The following is a 15,155-nucleotide window of genomic DNA, read 5'->3' on the forward strand; positions in this document are numbered from 1 at the left end:
TTGACCTGGGGTAAGTGGCTGGTCCTTTGGGACTGGTAGTAACCTGAATATTGCTATGATTTGTGGTATAAGGGACTGTCTATCATAAAAGTATGTTCACATAGATGGTGAGATAGATTGGAGTACCCAAGGGTACTGCTTGTGATTCAGTGTTAAGGCTGTCATAGTGTTCTTGGAGTTGACACTTGATAATTGGTTGGTGACATGTAAATATAGAACCCAGGGGTTTTGTCCTCTGCTTCTTAACAGTCTGCCCTGAGGTTGGTATTCATGCTTTGAGCCCCTGCAGCACAGCTTGACACTACACTTATCATCATAGTCTCTGAGTGCCTTCTAGCAGTACATTAAGCAATGTGAATAACATCTGTCAGTGTGGTTTGTTCTTTCTCTCATCCTCTCCCGAGGGGGGGAACTGTATGTAGCATAGTGTTTTGGTTTTTTGTTTCCTTCTTTTCAGTATGTGCATGTTGCTCTGTGTTTATGTTAGAGAAAACAAGGTCAAAGAATTGCACTTTTCACTTGGAGTGGAAGGTGACAAGGTTTGTGATGGTCTTTAAGTCTAGCTGGAGTTTGTTTCACAGTCTCACACCATCTCCCAGTAAAGCTCTGTCTCCTGTGCAACTAAGCTTCATCATTATGGTGGAAAGTTCCCTTGTGCCTGAGAGGTAGCACTGTTGACCCAGTCCTTATTCCAGAGCTTTGGGGCAATCCTTTAGATGTTCTGTGCCCAGGCTATTGAGTACTTTGAAGATAAGGACCAAGACACAAACTCAATTTGATGTTATATGGGGAGTGAATATAAAGAGTAGAAGTCTCACTGTGGTGTCTTTTCTTTGTGGCACTGTAGCAGGCTTCACTATGGGGCCAGCATGTCTAGTGGACAGACCACAGGCAAACAGTTTCTCCAAGCTCTTTCAGGCCATCTGAGGTGGACTCAGCAGCCATGGCACAGTTTGTCATTCCCACCGGAGTCCCCTGGGATCTTTGAGGTGCCATTAGGAAGGAGGGAAAGGCTGAGGGACCCAGGAACATCTCTCGCTATTGGATCCCATCCCAAGACATCAGGGGAGAGAGGCAAGGGGTGGCTCAGTCACTACTGGCTACTTCTCTAGATCAGTCTCCCTTGGGACACTTCTTTCATTCTCTATTTTTTCTTCAGTTTGGGCCACGGCCCCATCCTTCTCCTTGTACAGTCTCAGTGATTCAAAGCCCCAGCAGGCAAAGGTGGAGGGAACCTTCCCAGCTCACTCTCAGAATCCAGTTGTTCCCCCTGATCAGGGAGAAAGGGAAAAGGAGGCACGATTAGGCCTCCAGTCTCCTGGCTGAGACTTACTCTCATCCCCAATCTTCCCCCTGTAGATTTCTGTACTTCAGCAGCTACCACCTCTCTGCCTTCTTACAGCCACTTTCTTTTTTCCTGCCTGGGTGCCAGAGCTCTCTTTTAAGCTGGTCCTCCATAGAGAGCATGCCCAGCAGCTGCGGAGGAGTGGAGCCTTCTTCCTCCATATTGTTCATTTAACTTTAGTATGGGCACTGTAAACCCCATCACAGGCACCTTTACCATCCTCATTTCTGGCTAGTGTTGTTCACTTTTTAATCTCTACTGGCTGGCAGAGGTACTTGAGGGGTGGAATGGATTCTAGGTTCTTTGGAATTAATTAATATTCTTAATACTTGTAACTCTCATTGAGACATGAAAAGGAAGTAAAGTTTGAAAACTGTATTTCCTATATTCTGAGGTTGTACTCTACATACAATAATGTTATATAAGACATTTCAATTTGAATTACAAGAGCTAGTCAGAAAAAAAGGAAAATACATACCTTTTATTTGTCAGAAAAAAAATTTCCAACAAAATTTGAGAAAATTTTTTTTTTCAGCGAAGAATTTTGAAATGTGATTTTTTTGACCAGCTCTATTTATAACCTTATAAAGAGAGAGCATAGTTTAAGTGCAGAGTCAAGGTTGGATTCACCTTCCAGTGGGATTTGATTTTGAATTTTCAAGCCTGATGAATTTATTTTTTTGAAACATTTTTCAAGCACTGGCAAAAGCATATAGCATTTAAATCTCCTGACTTTTAAATCTTTTAAACCTTTAAAGTTCTTTCTAGAAAGGAAGCTTGTGCATTTTTACTGGAACAGTTTATTCAATGGAATTGACTCTAAAGGGTATAAAATCCCTGCAGTAGAGAGGGAATTTGAATGAGTCAGTATTGTGTGCTATTTGCATTTGAAATAACTGTACAAAGATTATTCTTAAGGAATTTGTTAATATATCATTACTTCATTATTTATTTATACAATTAAAGTACACTACAGTGTAATTTAAAGGAATTATTCTGGATATAATCTACATAGGGGCTAATTAGAGCTGCACAAAACCTTGAGGATTTCATTTGAATGGGGTATATGAACCTAATCTGCAGAATACACATGAAGATTAACCGCATGCTAAGCACTGTTGCTTAGCTTGGAGTTTCATGTTCTGCAAAGAGTGCCTTAGCTATCATTAAAAGCCATATGGTAAATTACTTTTTATATGGCTGGTTCAGCAGCTGTAGCAGAAGCTGGAATGTTTTTCCTTTCCTACTGGGGAGTTAGGCACTTCCTACTCCACTTTAACATTTGCATGATTGGGAGAACTGTAACACTGATTGGCATAACTCTCAGAATAGGAGATGGGAATACCATTAAAGGTCTCATTACAAAAATATGATACTGCCACCATCTCCTTGAAAATAATAAAGGCAAGATTGGGGGTATTTTTACGGTGGATTGTATGAACTATATCAGCCCATATCCATGAATATTCATTAACAAGAACTAATAGGTTCTGAACTGGGCTAGAATCAGAATCCAACCTAATTGCAGCTGGGTTCTGGTCATATCATTCACATTGCTATCTTCTGTTATCCAATATTAGCGTACTTGTGAAGGAATACAATGTATCCTGGAAAATTTCTCAAAAAAGTAATTATCTTCCAACTCCAATAATATAAACAGAAAGTGGTGTTACTATACAGTGCTCATGGATTAAAGGGAATAAAAGTATTTGTATCCTTTCTCCTGTTAAAAAAAATGGAAAAGGGTTTTAATGTTTTTGCTTTTATATAGATCTATATTTGTTGCTCACAATAATTTTAATTCAGTATATCTGAAAGGCACATCATATCAGATTGAAGTCAAATAAAAATAAAAATTAATAACAGTTTAATTATCATTAGTTATGTGATATATAACATCCTAATCACCTTCAACATAGGGATTTGTCATTTTCATTTTCAATGTTAGATTTTACTTTGACTTCAATACTACAAAATACAAAAATAGATTAAAAATGTAGAGTGAAATTCTGCTCTTGGTTCCCTCTGGTATAACCCAAATTTACTCATTTGATGTCAGTTGAGTTATCCTAGCTTTATTCCAGTTTAACTGAGATCAGAATTTTACCTCTATGAATATTAATATGGTGTGGTTCCTAGAGATTGTTTTGCAGACTGATTCAAACAAACTGAACTAATTTGCTAGCAAAGCCAACTAGTATAAAGTTATAAGTAATAGTATGTTTTCTGAAAAAGCTGTAGGAAAAAATAGTGGCCACCAAATGGCAAAAATAGTTTGAAATATTAGTAAATGCAGATAGACTCTGAATCTGAATGTCACCATTGATAGTTCAGTGAAAATGTGTGACCATTGCAGTGGCAGTTAAAAAACAAATAGGATGGCTAAGTGGTTTTCAACCTGAGGTAGGAGTCTGCAGACTATGTCAAAGGCAGGGGTCGGCAACCTCTGGCACGCGACTCACCAGGGTAAGCACCCTGGCAGGCTGAGCCAGTTTGTTTACCTGCCACATTGGCAGGTTCGGCCGATCGCGGCTCCCACTGGCCGTGGTTTGGCATCCCAAGCCAATGGGGGCAGCACATGCCTTGCCCGCGCCACTTTCCGGGGCCACCATTGGTCTGGGACGGCAAACCGCGGCCAGGGGCAGCTGCGATCAGCCGAACCTGCTGATGCGGCAGGTAAACAAATTGGCCCAGCCCACCAGGGTACTTACCCTGGCAAGCTGCACACCAGAGGTTGCCGACCCCTGATCTCATGGGTCCCAAAAAGGTTTTTGTTACCAGAGCATAATGGTTTTCAACCTGTGGTCCAGGGACCCTTGGGGAATCTGCAGACTATGTCTAAGATTTCCAGTGGAGTTCACACCTCCTTTTGATTTTTTTTAATGAAAAAAGTTGAAAACCGTTGATATACAATATATTATAAAGACATTAAACCAAAATCTTAGCTACTTCAAATTGACTCCATTATCTTAAACAAAATACTTCAACCATTCTGGGAGAGTACTGTGTTCAGTTTTTCTCCCTCTCACCTTAAACATACACAGTAGCTCAGATTGAAAAAAACACAACAAGGACAACAAAGATGGGTAGAAATCTGAGGAACGATTGCAAAAACTAGCCCTTTAGCCTTGAAACTGGTCAATTAGAGAAACTGGTCTATTAACTGAGGCATTTAGGTTATTAAGGATATTATATCTATTAATTCAATCTCTTAACATTGTCTCATAATTGAAGAACCAGAGGTCACTCATTTTCTTAGAACAAACCAAAAAAAAGCACTTCTTCACCCAGCATGAAGTCAGTTTGTGGAAATCACTCCTCAAGGATATCATAGATTCAAATATTGTACCCTAACTTGAATAATTGTATAACCACAGATAAATTAAATGGTGAACAAACTTCATAATTAAAGGAGCAAAGAATCCTGTGGCACCTTATAGACTAACAGACATTTTGGAGCATGAGCTTTCGTGGGTGAATACCCACTTCCTCAGATGCATCAGATGCATGACATGCATCTGAGGAAGTGGGTATTCACCCACGAAAGCTCATGCTCCAAAACGTCTGTTAGTCTATAAGGTGCCACAGGATTCTTTGCTGCTTTTACAGATCCAGACTAACACGGCTACCCTCTGATACTTCATAATTAAAGGTTTTATTCAGTCAATAAACTCACGAGTTCTGGATGGATTTCCCCAGCTCTACCTCTCATGTACAACATTGGTCTAATGCATTGTGAATTAGTTTTCATCTTCTTCTGACATTTTGGGTACTGTAGTATCCATTCCTTTGCAAAGACATTTGAAAAAACAGTGGTCTGATCCAGGATGGCAAATCCTATGTCCCTCTTCATTTTAAGATACAACACCCATTGAAAATATGCATATAAAATGCAGTAATTTTATTTTTCAAAAAAATCTTTGTAAGCCATCTTTAAAGAGCTGTTTTCATGCTGAGCACTTATGGCAAAAGTCCTGTTCCCTTTGAAGTCCAATGGCAAAACTCTGATTAACTTCAGTGAGAGCAGGGGCAGCTGCATATTTTATTTTGCTTATTATTCTCTTTTTTCCTCATTAAATTGTTGCAGATATTTAGGCCTATATGTGATTGTAAATGAAGAATGATCTCTCTCACAGTCCTGCTTCTCCTTCTGCTTATTTATTCAGCAAAGTCATCATAGCAACATACCATAAATACCATATTTATGAGAGTCTGTCACCATGGGAATGCCGGTGATGTCAGAAATGCAATATTAGTATGACTTAACTCTAGATTCAAGATGGAGGGAAAAAATTGGCTGTGATGATGATAAAGGAAATCTTTACTTGACTACACACTTACTTGACAGCATAATAAAAAAGCTAGAGAAAACTCTGATAATCATGTGAAAGGAGAATGGATTTTAGTAAGATATGTTCTATCAGAACGTATTCTCCAATTGGACAGTTCTGTATACTAATTTCTGTTCTGGCTGGATTACCTGACATGGTGACAGTAGGAAGTTGAAGTGTATTGCTACTAAGCACCCATCCTATCCCCTGGATGTGGCTACCTAAATGTCGGGAGATAGTTTAGAGATGGTTCACCTCGCCACTACATTTTCTGACAATAATAGCCAGTTTTCTAAATCATTTTCATGCATCAGTAAGGATTCTTTCAGCATAACTGGCAAACAATACAGAAAAAATATAATTAAAATATGGAAGTCAATGGCTCTTGGAAGAGTTTCTGTTTATCAGTATTAAATGCTGCTAATCCAAAAGACAAATATGGTAAGTGTGTGTGTTTGTCAGATAAGAATTTTGTATAATTAGTACTCATAGGATTAACATGAAGGGGCCTAGAGGTATATCGCCTTCCCTCCCACAAATTCCAAGTCAAGAGAATGAAATAAAGAACAACATAAATTCCAAACAAAATAAACCCTAGTAAAATAAAATAAGACAAAGAAATGAAATGGACTTTGATTTCAATGAAGGTAATTTTTAAAAAAAGGTTTCTGGGGTTTTATTTTAATATATCAAAACCACATTACATTTCTGAAAGTAAAGTAAAAACAAACCCACAAAAAACCCACAACTAATGCAAATAGTTCATTAGCTGTCGCTTCAGTCATGTAGTAAGATTCTTTATACAACTAATGTGTTTTTTAATAGATAAGGCTCACATCTGTTTTACATATGTATTCCTCATTTTACACTTATTTCTTCTGTTTAAAAAAAGGAGTTTGGGATGAGTAGCAATTAACTAGGTGTAAATACATTAATAACATTCTGTATAATTGCTACATTTTCCCCCCTACATTAAGTACAAGAATAGATTTGCCTTTTAAAAAAAAATAAAATAGAACATGTGGGTTATTCTAGTGATCTATCATATGAGAAAGTCACTTCAGAAATAAATTCATCACCAAGCATTAAAAGACTAGTTTAGAAATCATGAATTAAAAATAATATATGGGGTTCTTATTTTTTTCCATTAGTTTGCACATGGTTCATATTTTCAGGGCTTCTCTGCAAACGTTAGGTCTGGACCAGGGATTGGCAACCTTTGGCAAGCAGCTTGCAAGAGTAAGTCCCCTATAGGCCCGGGCCAATTTGTTTACCTGCGGTGTCCACAAGTTTGGCCAATCACGGCTCCCACTGGTCATGGTTAGCCACTCTAGGCCAATGGGGGCTGCGGGAAGCAGCAGCCAGCATATTCCTCAGCCCATGTCGCTTTCTGCAGCCCCCTTTGGCCTGGAGTGGTGAACCATGACCAGTGGGATCCACAATCAGCTGAACCTGTGGATGCAGCAGGTAAACAAACTGGCCCAAGCCGCCAGGGTGCTTACCCTGGCAAGCCGCATGACAAATGTTGTTGATCCCTGGTCTAGACACTTGTTTTTATTGTTAATGAAAGCTGAGATAAGCACTTGCATGAGTATGTCAAGGAGCTGGGGCATTAAGAAAAAATAGTAAATACAATAAAAATCCCTCCCCCCAATTCTCTGTCTCTTCCCCATCACAAAAACACAGAGTCCAAATTATCTTCCCCCTTCCTTTGTTTATGTAATTTCCCTCCTTCTGATATTTTTTTAAAATAATTATGGCTATTCATACAGTGAAAATATTATATAGATAGATATAGATTAGTTAAGATACAGGTCTTGTGCGTGTGTGTCTATTTATTGAGGTATAAATTACTGTTCTACAAATTATTTTTATATGATTTATGTTACTGTTTAAGGGAAAGTGAGGATGCCATACCCAGACCCTTCCCAGTAGCTATGGTTAGAAGAGTTAAAATGTGAGGCTTTATCATGGGAAAGATTGTAGCCGTACTTTATTGTGTATATGTGATAATAAGAAAGTATACACTCAAATTTGTAACTAATCATTTTATATAATCATACCATTGTGTTATATATGGTTGTGGTCAATTCATATGTAAACAGTGAGTAATGAATAGATTTAAGCTGTAGGTATATGTGTAGGATTAAGTAGGATAGCATTATGGGGTACAGGATTGATAGCCCTATATTAGTGGTAAGAGCGAGTAAGGTACATAAGTACAGTAAGGCTCTAAAGAAAGGTCTACATGCCTGAGGCCTGTAAAATTTCAGCTTCAACCATATCAAGCCTTAGACCTGAAAGGCTACTTAACCCAGGGGTAATCCAGTACCAGTAAAGCTTCATGACTATTATAAAAGATGTCTTAATGTGTGATGCTTGCAGAAATATGCCACAATGATGCCCATTTTTAACATCATGTTAAATTCTGCAATGACTGCAAGTTACCATAGGGACTTGTTGACATAAATCTTAATGAAAATAAGGGGGGGGGGGGGGAAATAGCCTCTGAAAAACAAGGCAACCCAGCACTTACGGGGTATGGAAGTGCAGACAAGGAAAAAGGGGTTGGAATCCTCCTGCATATGCATAAGGGTTCTGGATGTGGGTATGACATAGGATAAAAGGGGTTCCCCAGCATGAATAAGGAAGAATCCATGATGATACAATCCACAAATGAGAACATAAGAATGGCCATACTGGGTCAGACCAAAGGTCCATCTAGCTCAGTGTCCTGTCTTCCAACAGTGGCCAATACCAGGTGCTCCACAGGGAATGAACAGAACAGGTAATCATCAAGTGATTCATCCCATGTTGCCCATTCCCAGCTCCTGGCAAACAGAGGCTTGAGACACCATTCCTGCCCATCCTGGCTAATAGCCATTGATGAACCTAACCTCCAAGAACTTATCTAGTTCTTTTTTGAACCCTGTTATGGTCTTGGCCTTCACAACATCCCCTGGAAAAGATTTCCACTCGTTGGCTGTGCATTCTATGAAGAAATAGTTCCTTTCTTTGTTTTCAAGTTCCTGCCTATTAATTTCATTTGGTGACCCCAGTTCTTCTGTTATGAGAAGCAGTAAATAACACTTCCTTATTTACCTTTTCCACACCAGTCATGATTTTCTACACCTCGATGATATCTCCTTTAGTTGTCTCTTTTCCAGGCTAAAAAGTCCAAGTCATATTAATCTCTCCTCTTATAGATGCTGTTCCATACTCCTAATCATTTTTCTTCCATTTTCTGTATCTTTTCCAATTCTAATACATCTTCTTTGAGATGGGATGACCACATCTGAACACAGTAATCTAGATGTGTGCATACAGTGGATTCATTTATAAACAATATGATATTTTCTGTGTTATTATCTATACATTTCCAAATGATTCCCAACATTCTGTTTGCTTTTCTAACTGCCACTGCACCTTTAGTGGATGTTTTCGGAGAACTATCTACAATGACTTCTAAATCTCTTTTATGAGTGCTAACCACTAATTTAGACCCCATCATTTCATATGTATAGTTGGGATTATGTTTTCCAATGTGCATTACTTTGCATTTATCAACATTGAATTTCACCTGCCATTTTGTTGTCCAGTCATTTAGTTTTGTGAATCTCTTTGTAATTGTTCAGAGATTCCTTGGGACTTAACTATCTTCAGTAGTTTTGTATCATCTGCAGATTTTGCCAGCTCACTGTTTACTCCTTTTTCCATATTTTTTATGAATATGTTGAAAAGCACTGGTCCCAGTACAGATCCCTGTGGAACAGCACTATTTACCTCTCTCCATTTTGAAAACTAACCATTTATTCCTACTCTTTGTTTCCAATCTTTTAACCAGTTACCTGTCCACAAGTGTATCTTCCCTCTTATCCCATGACAGCTTACTTTGCTTAAGAGCCTTTGATGAGGGACCTTGTGAAAGGCTTTCTGAAAATCTAAGTACACTATATCCACTGGATCACCGTTGTCCACATGCTTGTTGACCCCTTCAAAATATTCTAGTAGATTGGTGAGGCATGATTTCCCTTTACAAAAACCATGTTGACTCTTCTCCAACAAATCATGTTCATATATGTGTCTGATAATTCTGTTCTTTACTATAGTTTCAACCATTTTTCCCAGTACTGATGTTAGGCTTACAGGCCTATAATTGCTGAGATCGGCTCTGGAGCCTTGTATAAAAATTTGTGTCACATTAGCTATTCTCCAGTCACCTGGTACAGAGGCTGATTTAAATGATAGATTACAAAGCAGAGTTAGTAGTTCTGCAATTTCGCATTTCATTCCCTTCAGAAAGCTTGGGTGAAAACCGTTTGGTCCTGGTGACTTATTTCTGTTTAGTTTATCAATTTGTTCCAAAAACCTCAGCTAATGACACCTCAGTCTGAGACGGTTGCTCAGAATGAATGGCTCAGGTTTGGGAATCTCCCTCACATCCTCAGTTGTGAAGACCAATGCAAAGAATTCATTTAGTCTCTCCACAACAGCCTCATCATTAAGGCTATTATTTAGTCACTGGTATTTTTAGTAAATGTCATGGACAATTCATGGGCAATAAACAAAGAGTCACAGCCAGTGACCTGTTTGTGATTTTTACTAAAAATATCCCTAACTAAATCTTAGCTGCTGGGGGAGATGGGGCACTCCAGCAGACACTGCTGCAGAGATTGTGTGCTTTGGTAGTCACTGATGCTCCTGAGGGAGTGGCCCGGGGCCCTGATGCCACTGCTCCTGTGTGGGGCAGCTCGTGGCCCCACTGTGGCTCCCAGACTGCTTCTCTGGGGCAGTGCCCAGAAACAATTGCCTGGGGCTGCTGGAGCAGCAGTCAGTAGGCTGGCATCGGTGCCACTCCAGCTGCTTGAGTTTCCCTGGCGTTAGCCATACCAGCTGCTGCAATTGTGGAAGTCAAGGAGGGCCCAAAAAATCAAGGATTCCGTGACATCCATGAAAGACTTTCAGCCTTACTTATCATCACTGAGTGCTCCTTTAGCATTTCAATTGTTCAGTGGTCCCACTGGTTATTTAGCAGGGTGTGACGGGATCCCTGGGGGTCAGCCTGGGACCATGGGACCACTGTGCCTCCTTAACTTTCCAGCCTGGCTGCCTCTCACAATGCTTTGCTATTGACAATCAGCAAGCCCCTCCAGGCACTGTTATCACTCAGCACAACTGCATGTGGAGCCCCACACCCATCTATTTTGCATGGATGCTCTCAAAGCCACTAATGAATCACACAGAGAAAGGCACCAGCCAAATACCCCCAGCTCCCAGCCTTATACCTCAGGAATATACTCTCTTGCACTGCTCATCTTGGTTCGCTGCTTCATGGTTAGAAAGTGGATATGCACCAGGGGTGGGCAAACTATGACCCAGGGGTTCGGCCCTACAGACATTATAATCTGGCCCTTGAGCTCCCTCCAGGGAGTGGGGTCCAGGGGCTTGCCCTGCTCTGTGCGTGTCATGGCTCTGCATGGCTCCCAGAAGCAGCAGCATGTCCCCCCTCCATCTCCTATGTACAGGGACATCCAGGGAGCTTCACACACTGCCCCTGCCCCAAGCACCACCCATGGAGCTCCCATTGGCCAGGAACTGTGGAGACTGCTGGAGACTGAACTCCTGACCCCCTCTTGCACCCAACCCCCTGTACCACTTTTCCCCTCACCTTTTTATCTACACGCTCCCCATCCGTGGCCCCACAAAGTCGCGGGACCTCCTTCTCAACCTCCTTTTGGCCCTGGCCAAACTGGCCATCTAAAACACCAGGGAGAGGAGGTTGGCCGGCAGGATTTCCTGCAACTGTAGGGCCTATTTCCGTTCCTCCGTCTGTTCACGCATCCAGGCAGAGTTTCTCTGGGCGGCGTCCACTGGCTCCCTTGACGCCTTTGAGGAGCAGTGGGCATTGTACGGGGTTCTCTGCTCGGTGTCCCCATCAGGTTCCCTTCGTTTAGCCCTATGACCTCACTCCCAATCCTGTTTTTTCATTAGTTGTCCCCCATACTTATTTGGTGTCACGGACCTGTGGGTCCTCCCCTTAGGTTGGGGGGAGGTCCTTTAGAAGGGGGCGGGCTTCGCCCTCCCACCCCCGCTGGATGCCAGTAGGACCAGACTCCTGCACCCCACTGGCCTGGGTCTGTCACAATTTGCACTAATGATATACATATTGAGATAGAACAGTGCCTTTCAGCAGATCATAATCTTTCCCCTGATACCTTACATTGCATGGATTTGCAAGATCACAGTTATATATAAACAAGGAATATGGGGGTTACAGGATGGTCCCCCAAGGTACAAAATGCCACACAGTCTTCCTGCTTCTGATGTACTTAATTTTTTTTTGCTATTACTTTTTGTTTTTCATTAGCTGTTCTTCAAATTCTTTTTTAGTCTTCCTAATTATATTTTTACACTTCACCTGCCAGAGTATGCTCCTTTCTATATTCCTGAACAGGATTTAACTTCAATTTTTTAAAAGATGATCACTGTTTTTAGTGAAATGCCCATCTCCATTGTACCCTGAGGGATGTGAGTATCAAATCTTTGATGTTAAATGTTTTTATGGTTTATTTCTATCTCTGTGTATGTCTCAGTAGTTGCAGCTTTGTTTATCTGCTTAATCAAATTGTTAATAAAAGGACAATTGATAACTTGTGAATGGTGTGGTGGTCATTGTTATTATTCCTCATCTGTTCCAAGAGTCTCTAAGCCTAATGATATTTCTAATAGTGTGTCTCACCAGGATAATTCTGATATCATAGCCCTTAGGAAGCACAAAATTTTGGCACAGGTTTAAGACACAATTGGCAATATTAGCCCATTAGTATTTTAACACTAGTTTAAAGCAAGGTTTTATACCGAGAAGTGACTGCGGAAATGGCACTTTCTTACTAAAGAAATCTGTTTCCTGTATGTATTCAGAATAAATGTTTGCTTAAAGACTGAATCATATGTTTATCTTTCTTCTCCTGTTACCTCTGCAGCACCAACACAGTGGAGGAAAGTTGGATTCTATTCTTTCTTGTGCACCATCAGCATTCTTACAAGTCAGTTTTATTCATGTACTTCTTCAGACTTTCCATAATGCCACAGTAAATTGGTCCACACTTCTACTTGCCTACTTTCACGTGTATTTTGATTTCCACATCCATATCCTTTTTCCTCTCTCATTCTCTGAGTTTATTCAGTCACATACATATTCTGATAACCACAGGCTCATTTGTTTGTTTGTGACCCATGCAGCTTCACATTTGTTGTTGGCTTGCTGCCTTTCTTCCCAGACTACTTCCATATGAGAGACATAGCGGAAAGATTAAAAAACAAACAGAATACTTCATCAAAACACGTCTTATCAGTTCTCAATTGAGTTAAAAGAATATTCAGAGATGCTTGATTTTTAAAATAAAACTGCAGCTTAGCCAGTCTCCTAAAATGTAATATCTTATATACTTCAAAAAGACAGAAACTCCAGCACTATCCTCAAAAGTAACTCCATAAGATATCATGATTACCATTTTTTTTTATTTGATTCACATTCTTGGGTCGATATGCTTTCATGCAATCCTGGTAAGAATTACCATAAATCAGAAGTTCCAAGCTGTTGTTTCCAAGTCTTGCACCATCTTTGCTGAGGTGCCTAAACTGCTCCTTGTACACCAATCAGTATTGGGCTGATCACAAAGTAACTCCCAAGGAAGTTCAGTCTGCTGTTTGTCAGTGTTCAGTTCAGCTCATTTAGTCCTAAGGCACCAGCTCCCTGCTATTAGATCCCACTGCTGTTAAAATCTGTTTTAAATCTGCTTCTTTCAGATATGCTGTAAATTAGGCAATAAACAGCAGCCATCATGAAATATCCTGTAGGTGTTGTCTTTGAAGATGAGACTTTTTTTTCATACAGTTAGTGGCAGTTTTGTAGATATGTCAAACTAGAAGAGCCAGAGAAACACAGACAAACATATTCCTCTTTTATACAGTCCTATCTGGTTGCTTGTGCATTCTTTCCCACACTAAACACAGGCCTGCTGCAGACCACCATCTGCAGGAAAAAGGATCCAATAATTGGTTTCTCAATCAAGATTAATTAGATCTCCTCCTCACGAACCTCAGCTTTAGGGCCAAAACACTGCTACTGATTTAAATTTGGCTTCCTAATAGAATCCAAGCTGTTTTTCCAAAGAAACAAATACAGTCCTGGATGAACTGAAGAAGCCTAAAATGGGCAATAATAGCTTCTAAAAATGAATACTGAGGTAAAGGCAACTGGTGAAAAAACAGAATCTGTCCTTGACCACATGGTCGAGGCAAGAGTACAAGAAGTGCTCCCCAGATACTGTCAGCTGTCATATAAGAATGGGGAAAGTTAGTTGACCATGAGGAATGGCAGAAATAGGGAGAATGGGAACGACAAGATCTATATTTATAAAGATTTGCTTTGAACACGACAAGGTTAGACAAAACAAATGTATACAAAATGAGACCTGGGAGAAGTTAAGATTTCTATCTTGAATATTGAATTTTATCTGAGAGTCTTTCCTTGATCACTATCTGATCATCTGGTTCTATGCTGTTCTGTCCATTGTAAAAAATTAGCAGGAGCCATGGCTCAGATTTTTAAAGGTACCGATATTTAAATACCTAGGCCCATTTGAAAATGCCACTAGGAGACTATCTTCAACTTTAGGCACCCAAATACCTTTAAAAACCTAGCACTTAGACATTTTTTTGCATGTAGGGTTGACCCCAAACCAGGAAAGGAGCCTGTCTATGTTTTTATGAGATTTATGATATGGGAGTTAGGAAATTAAATCCTATTTCAAACAGCTTTCCAAGTGTATACAACAACAAAACTGTACAAAACAGATATTCTGAATTTATCATAGATTTTAAACTAATGATCCTCTCTAGCAAACTTGCAAACTTCTTCAATCCTTTCTAAGCATCACAATATCTAGCTCTTTCTTCAGGGTTGCTTATTCATTTTAAATTCAGGTGTGGGGGATCCAATTAAGGAATATATTTTAACAATGAATTTATGCCTGTTTTGGCTCATCAAACAGAAAACTCTAGGGAAAGGTCAAGTATAGAAGGATTCTATGTGTTTTATCACAATGGAAATTTTTGTCAGTTTGATCTATGGAAATAGTTTCAGTGTAAAATCCTGGAGCTGACACGAATGTCTACAGATTAACATTCACTTTAGAATTCTTATATCTAAGATCTTTGAACATAAAATGTCTGGAGGGCCTTGGAGTCTCTAGTAGTTTTTTTTTTCAGGGAACGGGTTAATTTTAAAACTTCGCTAACAGTCCCTGGGAGGCTGGTCATTGGCTCTAGCTCTAATTGTGTATGCCTTTGGTTTGCCTTGAGAATATTTATTGGATATGACATTTTCAGGGGCAAATAGTGCTCTTTTTATGATTTTGTGGACTTTTAGATCTGTGCCTACTTGGCTGTTAGTTTAAAAGGGAGTTCTCAAAGAA

Source organism: Gopherus evgoodei, chromosome 1 (assembly GCF_007399415.2).
Source record: "Gopherus evgoodei ecotype Sinaloan lineage chromosome 1, rGopEvg1_v1.p, whole genome shotgun sequence".
Taxonomy (NCBI): domain Eukaryota; kingdom Metazoa; phylum Chordata; order Testudines; family Testudinidae; genus Gopherus; species Gopherus evgoodei.